Source organism: Macaca thibetana, chromosome 14 (genome assembly GCF_024542745.1).
Source record: "Macaca thibetana thibetana isolate TM-01 chromosome 14, ASM2454274v1, whole genome shotgun sequence".
NCBI lineage: Eukaryota > Metazoa > Chordata > Mammalia > Primates > Cercopithecidae > Macaca > Macaca thibetana.
The window spans coordinates 7,956,808-7,963,410 of NC_065591.1; the positions used below are offsets into that span (position 1 = coordinate 7,956,808).

A 6,603-nucleotide genomic window follows, 5' to 3' on the forward strand; every position below is an offset into this window, starting at 1 on the left:
TAAAAGAAATCAAAGAAAATCTAAATAAATGGAGAGACACAGTGTGTTCATGGATTGGAAGATGGCATAGTAAAGATGTCAGTTCTCTCCAAGTTGATATATAGATTTAATTCAATTCCTATCAAAACCCTGCAGGATTTTTTATAGGTATAGAGAAGACTCTTCTAAAATGTATATGAAAAGGCAAAATAACTAGAATAGCTAAGATAATTTTGAAGAAAAGAATAAAGTTAGTGGAACTACTCTAAGAATTAAAGACTCATTATATAACTACAGTCATCAAGACTGTGTGTGGTGTCAGCAGACAGACAGACACCTAGATCAATCAAATGGAAAGAGAACCCAGAAATACACCTACACAAATATGCCCAATGATTTTGGACAAAGGCTCCTCAGTGGAGGAAAGACAGTCTTTTCAGCAAGTAACATTGCAGCAATCCTACATACATAGGCAAAGAAATCAAATCACAATCTAAGTTTCACAATCTAACGCAGAAATTAACTCTACATGGATCACAGACAACACCAAACACTAGCAAGGTTACAGAGAAACTGGGCCACTCACACATCGCCAGTGGAAATGTAAAATGGTGCAGCCATTCCGGAAAACAGTTTGGCCAACTCTTTTTTATTTTATTTATTTATTTATTTATTTTTGAGATGGAGTTTCGCTCCGTCCCCCAGGCTAGAGTGCAGGGGCGAGATCTTGACTCACTGCAACCTCCACCTCCCGGGTACAAGTAATTCTTCTGCCTCAGCTTCCTGAATAGCTGGGATTACAGATGCCCGCCACCAAGTCCAACTAATTCTTGTATTTCTAATACAGACGGGGTTTCATCATATTGGTCAGGCTGGTCTCGCACTCCTGAGCTCGTGATCCGCCCACCTCAGCCTCCCAAAGTGCTGGGATTACAGGCGTGAGCCACCGCGCCTGGCCTGCCAATTTTTGAAAAGTTAAACATGCATCTACCAGACAACTGAGTAACTGCACTCCTGGGCATTATGAAAACTCATGTCCACGTGAAAACCTGTACCGGATTGTTTGCAGCAGATTTATTTGGAATAGCTCAAAACTGGAAACAACCCAAATGACGTCCAATAGGAAAATGGTTATATAACCTGTTAAACAATCAATACCATGGAAGAGTGCTAGCAATAAAAATGAATGAACTTGGCCAGGCGCGGCAGCTCACGCCTGTAATCCCAGCACTTTGGGAGGTCGAGGCAGGTGGATCACCTGAGGTCAGGAGTTTGAGATCAGCCTGGCCAAAATGGTGAAACCTCATTTCTACTAAAAATATAAAACTTAGGCCGGGCACGATGGCTCATGCATGTAATCCCAGCACTTTGGGAGGCCGAGGCAGGTGGATCACCTCAGGTCGGGAGTTCAAGATCAGCCTGACCAACATGGAGAAACCCTGTCCCTACTAAAAATACAAAATTAACCAGGCATGTGGCAGGTGCCTGTAATCCCAGCTACTCAGAAGACTGAGGCAGGAGAATCACTTGAGCCTGGGAGGTGGAGGTTACGGTGAGCTGAGATCGCACCATTGCACTCCAGCCTGGGCAACAAGGGTGAAACTCCTTCTCAAAATATAAAATAAAATTAAAATAAATAAATAAAAATATAAAACTTAGCTGGGCATGGTGGGGCGTGCCTGTAATCCCAGCTACTCAGGAGGCTGAGGCAGGAGAATCACTTGAATGTGGGAGACAGAGATTGCAGTGAGCCGAGATGGCACCACTGCACTCCAGCCTGGGCGACAGAGGGAGACTCCGTCTCAAAAAAAAAAGAAAAAAACTGAATGAACTTCTGACACACAGAACAACCTAAATGAACCCACAGGGGATGCTACTGAGTGAAAAAGGCTGATCCCAAAATGTTGTATACTGTATGATTCCTTTTTTTTTCCTTTTTTTTCTTTTTTTGAGACGGAGTCTTGCTCTGTTGCCCAGGCTGGAGTACAGTGGCTCGATCTTGGCTCTTGGCTCACTGCAACCTCCACCTCCCAGATTCAAGTGATTGTTCTGCCTTGGCCTCCTTAATAGCTGGGACTACAGGTACATTCCACCACGCCAGGCTAATTTTTGTATTTTTAGTACAGACGAGGTTTCTCCCTGTTGGCCAGGCTGGTCTTGAACTCCTGACCTCAGGTGATCCACCCACCTCGGCCTCCCAAAGTGCTGGGATTACAGGTGTGAGCCACCACACATGGCCTATGATTCCTTTTATATAATATTCTTGAAATGATAAAGTTATAGAAATGGAAAACTGCTTAGTGATTGCGGGGGTTGAAGATGTGGGGTAGGAGAGGGGAATGGGTAGGGAAAGTGTGTATGACTATAAATGGGCAGCATGGGGGATCTTGAAGTGATAGCAGTGTTCTGTATCTTGACTGTGTCAATATCAATATCATGGTTGTGATATTGTACTATAGTTTTTTGTTTTGTTTTGTTTTTGAGACAGCGTCTCACTCTGTCGACCAGGCTCGGAGTGCAGTGGTGCGATCTCGTCTAACTGCAGCCTCCGCCTTCTGGGTTCAAGTGATTCTCCTGCCACTGTCTCCTGAGTAGCTGGGACTACAGGCGCACGACACCATACCTGGCTAAATTTTGTATTTTTAGTAGAGGTGGGGTTTCGCCATGTTGGCCAGGATGGTCTTGATCTCCCAACCTCACGATCCACCCGCCTCGGCCTCTCAAAGTGCTGGGATTACTGGAGCCACCGCGCCCGGCCAATATTGTAGTATAGTTTTGCAAGATATTATCAATGGGGGAAACCAGGTAAAGGATCTCTCTGTATTATTTCTTTGAACTGCATGTACATCCACAATTATCCCAAAATAAAAAGTTTAACAGTCAGTCATGGTGGCTCACGCCTGTAATCCCAGCATTTTGGGAGGCTTAGGCAGGTGGATCACTTGAGGTCAGGAGTTCAAGACCACACTGATCAACATGGTGAAACTCTGCTGAACTAAAATACAAAAATTAGCCGACACTTCCTCTATAAATAAATAAATAAATAAACAAACAAACAAACCACCAAAACCAAACAAAACCAACAAAACACAGGGCACATGCTCCAATTCTCCTATACAGCCTTTCCCTAAGCTCCATACAGTTTCTCCATCTGGTGTCACTGGCTCCACAGAGTATAAAGGCCAAGAAGAGGACTGCTTAGACTGCAGCCTTGTTTGGCTGGAGAATGTTTCCTCAGTCTGGGCCACACAGTAAACCATAAGGTCAGCTGTAACAAATTACCACAAACTTAGTGACTTAACAAACTTTTTTTTTTGAGATAGGGTCTTACTCTGTTGCCCAGGCTGGAGTGCAGTGGCACAATCTAGGCTCACTGCAGCCTCGACCTCCCAGGCTCAGGCAATTCTCCCACGTCAGCCTCCTAAATAGCAGGGACCACAGGCATCCACAGCCACGCCTGGCCTTTAAACTGGTGATTTTAACCTTGAGTGCTTGATTAAGGCAGTGTTTGCTCTGAGTTCGTCCACTGCAAAATAACTACTTTTCTCTTTGCAATTAATAAATATCTTTTGAGGAGCAGCTGATGCTTTTAACTACTCTGAAGAGTTTAAAGAAAATGAAAAGCTCTGGCCAGGCACAGTGGCTCACACCTGTAATCCTAGCACTTTGGAAGGCTGAGCGGGGACGGATCACAAGATCAAGAGATCAAGACCAACCTGGCCAACATGGCGAAACCCCCATCTCTACTAAAAAAAAAAAAAAATACAAAAATTAGCCGGGCATGCTGGTGTGCGCCTGTGATCCCAGCTACTTGGGAGGCAGAGGCAGGAGAATCACTTGAAGCTGGGAGGTGGAGGTTGCAGTGAGCCGAGATCGTGCCACTCTACTACAGCCTGGGCAACAGAGTCAGACTGTGTCTCAATAAATAAATAAATAAATAAATAGTACAATTTGATAAGTTTTGATGTATGTGTATACCCAGAATCCACAATGAAGATAATGAACATATCCATTACCTTCAAAAGTTTCTTCAGGCCGGGCGCGGTGGCTCACGCCTGTAATCCCAGCACTTTGGGAGGCTGAGACGGGCGGATCACGAGGTCAGGAGATCGAGACCATCCTGGCTAACACGGTGAAACCCCGTCTCTACTAAAAAATACAAAAAACTAGCCGGGCGAGGTGGCGGGCGCCTGTAGTCCCAGCTACTCGGGAGGCTGAGGCAGGAGAATGGCGTGAACCCGGCAGGCAGAGCTTGCAGTGAGCTGAGATCCGGCCACCGCACTCCAGCCTGGGCGACAGAGCGAGACTCCGTCTCAAAAAAAAAAAAAAAAAAAAAAAAAAAAAAAGTTTCTTCTTGCATTTTTTTTTTTTTTTTTTTGAGACAGGGTCTTGCTCCCTCTATGGGACTGGAGTGCAGTGGTGCAATTAAAACTCACTGAGGCCGGGTGCAGTGGCTCATGCCTGTAATCCCAGCACTTTGGGAGGCCGAGGCGGGCGGATCACAAGGTCAGGAGATTGAGACCATCCTGGCTAACATGGTGAAACCCCATCTCTACAAAAAATTAGCCAGATGTGGCAGCGGGCACCTGTAGTCCTAGCTACTCAGGAGGCTGAGGCAGGAGAATGGCATGAACTCGGGAGGCAGAGCGAGACTCCTTCTCAAAAAAAAAAAAGCTCACTGAGCCTCAAACTCCCAAGCTCAAGCGATCCTCCAACCACAGCCTCCCAAATAGCTGGGACCACAGGCGTGCGCCACCACACCCAGCTAATTGTTTTACTTTTTGTAGAGACGGGGTCTCACTATGTTGCTTAGGGTGGTCTCAAACTCCTGGCCTCAAGTGAGCCTCCTACCTCTACCTCCCAAAGTGCTAGAATCACAGGCATGAACCACTATGCCCAGCCTCCTTTTGACTCTTTGTAATCCTTTGTCTACCCCCTGCCCAGCCCTATCTCTAAGCAACCACTCACCTGCCTTTTGTCACTATGGATTATTTTGCATTTTCTAGAATTTTATATGAATCGGATTATACAATTCATACTATTTTTTTTGAGGGGGGAATCTGCTTCTTTCAGCATTATTATTTCAAGATCCACCCATGCTGTGTATTTATCAATAGTTCATTACTTTTATTTATTTATTTTTCAGACAGAGTTTCACTCTATCACCCAGGCTGGAGTGCAGAGGCACCATGTCAGCTCATTGCAACCTCTGCCTCCTGGGCTGAAGTGATTCTTATGCCTCAGCCTCCCGAGTAGCTGGGATTACAGACACCCACCACCACGCCCAGCTAATTTTTGTATTTTCAGTAGAGATGGGGTTTTGCCATATTGCCCAGGCTGGTCTCAAACTCCTGGACTTGAGTGATCCGTCTGCCTCGGCCTCCCAAAGTGTTAGCATTACAGGCACGAGCCACTGTGCCCGGCATCATTGCTTTTAAATTGTGAAAATTATTCCTACAATTGGTTTATCCCTTAACCTGTTTAAGGACATTGGGTTGTTTCCAGCTTTGTGCCATCACAAATGAAGCTACTATGAATATTTTTGTACAAGTCCTTGTTTGGACCAGTGCTTTCATTTCTTTGGAACTGTACCTAGAAGTGAAATGCTGAGTCATGTGGTAGTATGTGTTTAACTTTCTCAGAAACCGCCAAATGGTTTTTCCAAAATGTACCATTTTATATTCTCATCAACGGAGTATGAGAGCTCTAGTTTCTCCTTCATAGCCAACACTCAGTATAGTCAGTCTTTTTAATTTTAGTCATTCTAATAGGCGAGTAAGTGGTATTTCATTGCGTTCTTTTTCTTTTTTAAAAAAATGAAATTTGACACAGGAAGCCAGGCATGGTAGCTCATGCCTGTAATCCTGGCACTTTGGGAGGCCAAGGCGGGCAAATCATGAAGTCAGGAGTTCGAGACCAGCCTGGCCAATGTGGTGAAACCCCGTCTCTACTAAAGATACAAAAAATTAGCCAGGCATGGTGGCATGCACCTGTCATCCCAGCTACTCAGGAGGCTGAGGCGGGAGAATCGCTGGAACCTGGGAGGTGGAGGTTGCAGTGAGCCAAGATTGCACCACTGCATTCCACCCTGGGTGACAGGACAAGTCTCCATCTCAAAAAAAAAAAAAAAAAAAAAAAAAAGAAAAGAAAAAAAGAGAAGAAGAAAAAAGAAAAGAAAACAAAGAAATTTGGCACAGGAGCAAGCGCAAGTGCAGTCCCCCACTACCACAAACAATGCAGTTGAGTTTCCTGCGTTTAGGGAAATTACAGGGGTCAGCACACCTGGAGTGCAATGGATGAGCCTTACCCTGGGAAAACCACCTACGTGATCATGGTATCTCCCCTGCCAGGTAAGTCATTGTGGTTTAAATGTGCATTTCCCTAATGACTAATGACATTGAGTATATTTTATTTGCTAACTTATCACATATATACCTTCCTTGGTATGGTGTCTGTTCACATCATCTCCGGTTTTTTTGTTGTTTTGTTTTGTTGTTGCTTTGTTTTGTTTTTTGAGACAGAGTCTCGCTCTGTCGCCCAGGCTGGAGTGCAGTGGTGCGATCTCGGCACACTGAAACCTTCGCCTCCCAGGTTCAAGTGATTCTCCTGCCTCAGCCTCCCAAG

General features: G+C 45.1%; 1 non-coding gene across 1 annotated transcript; it reads right to left on the reverse strand.

Moving 5' to 3' along the window:
- Window positions 1–6,173: 6,173 nt before the first annotated feature.
- LOC126936754 (U1 spliceosomal RNA) lies at window positions 6,174–6,337 on the reverse strand. Its single transcript, XR_007719561.1, has one exon. It is a non-coding gene; the product is annotated as a U1 spliceosomal RNA (small nuclear RNA).
- Between the last annotated feature and the right edge of the window lie 266 nt (window positions 6,338–6,603).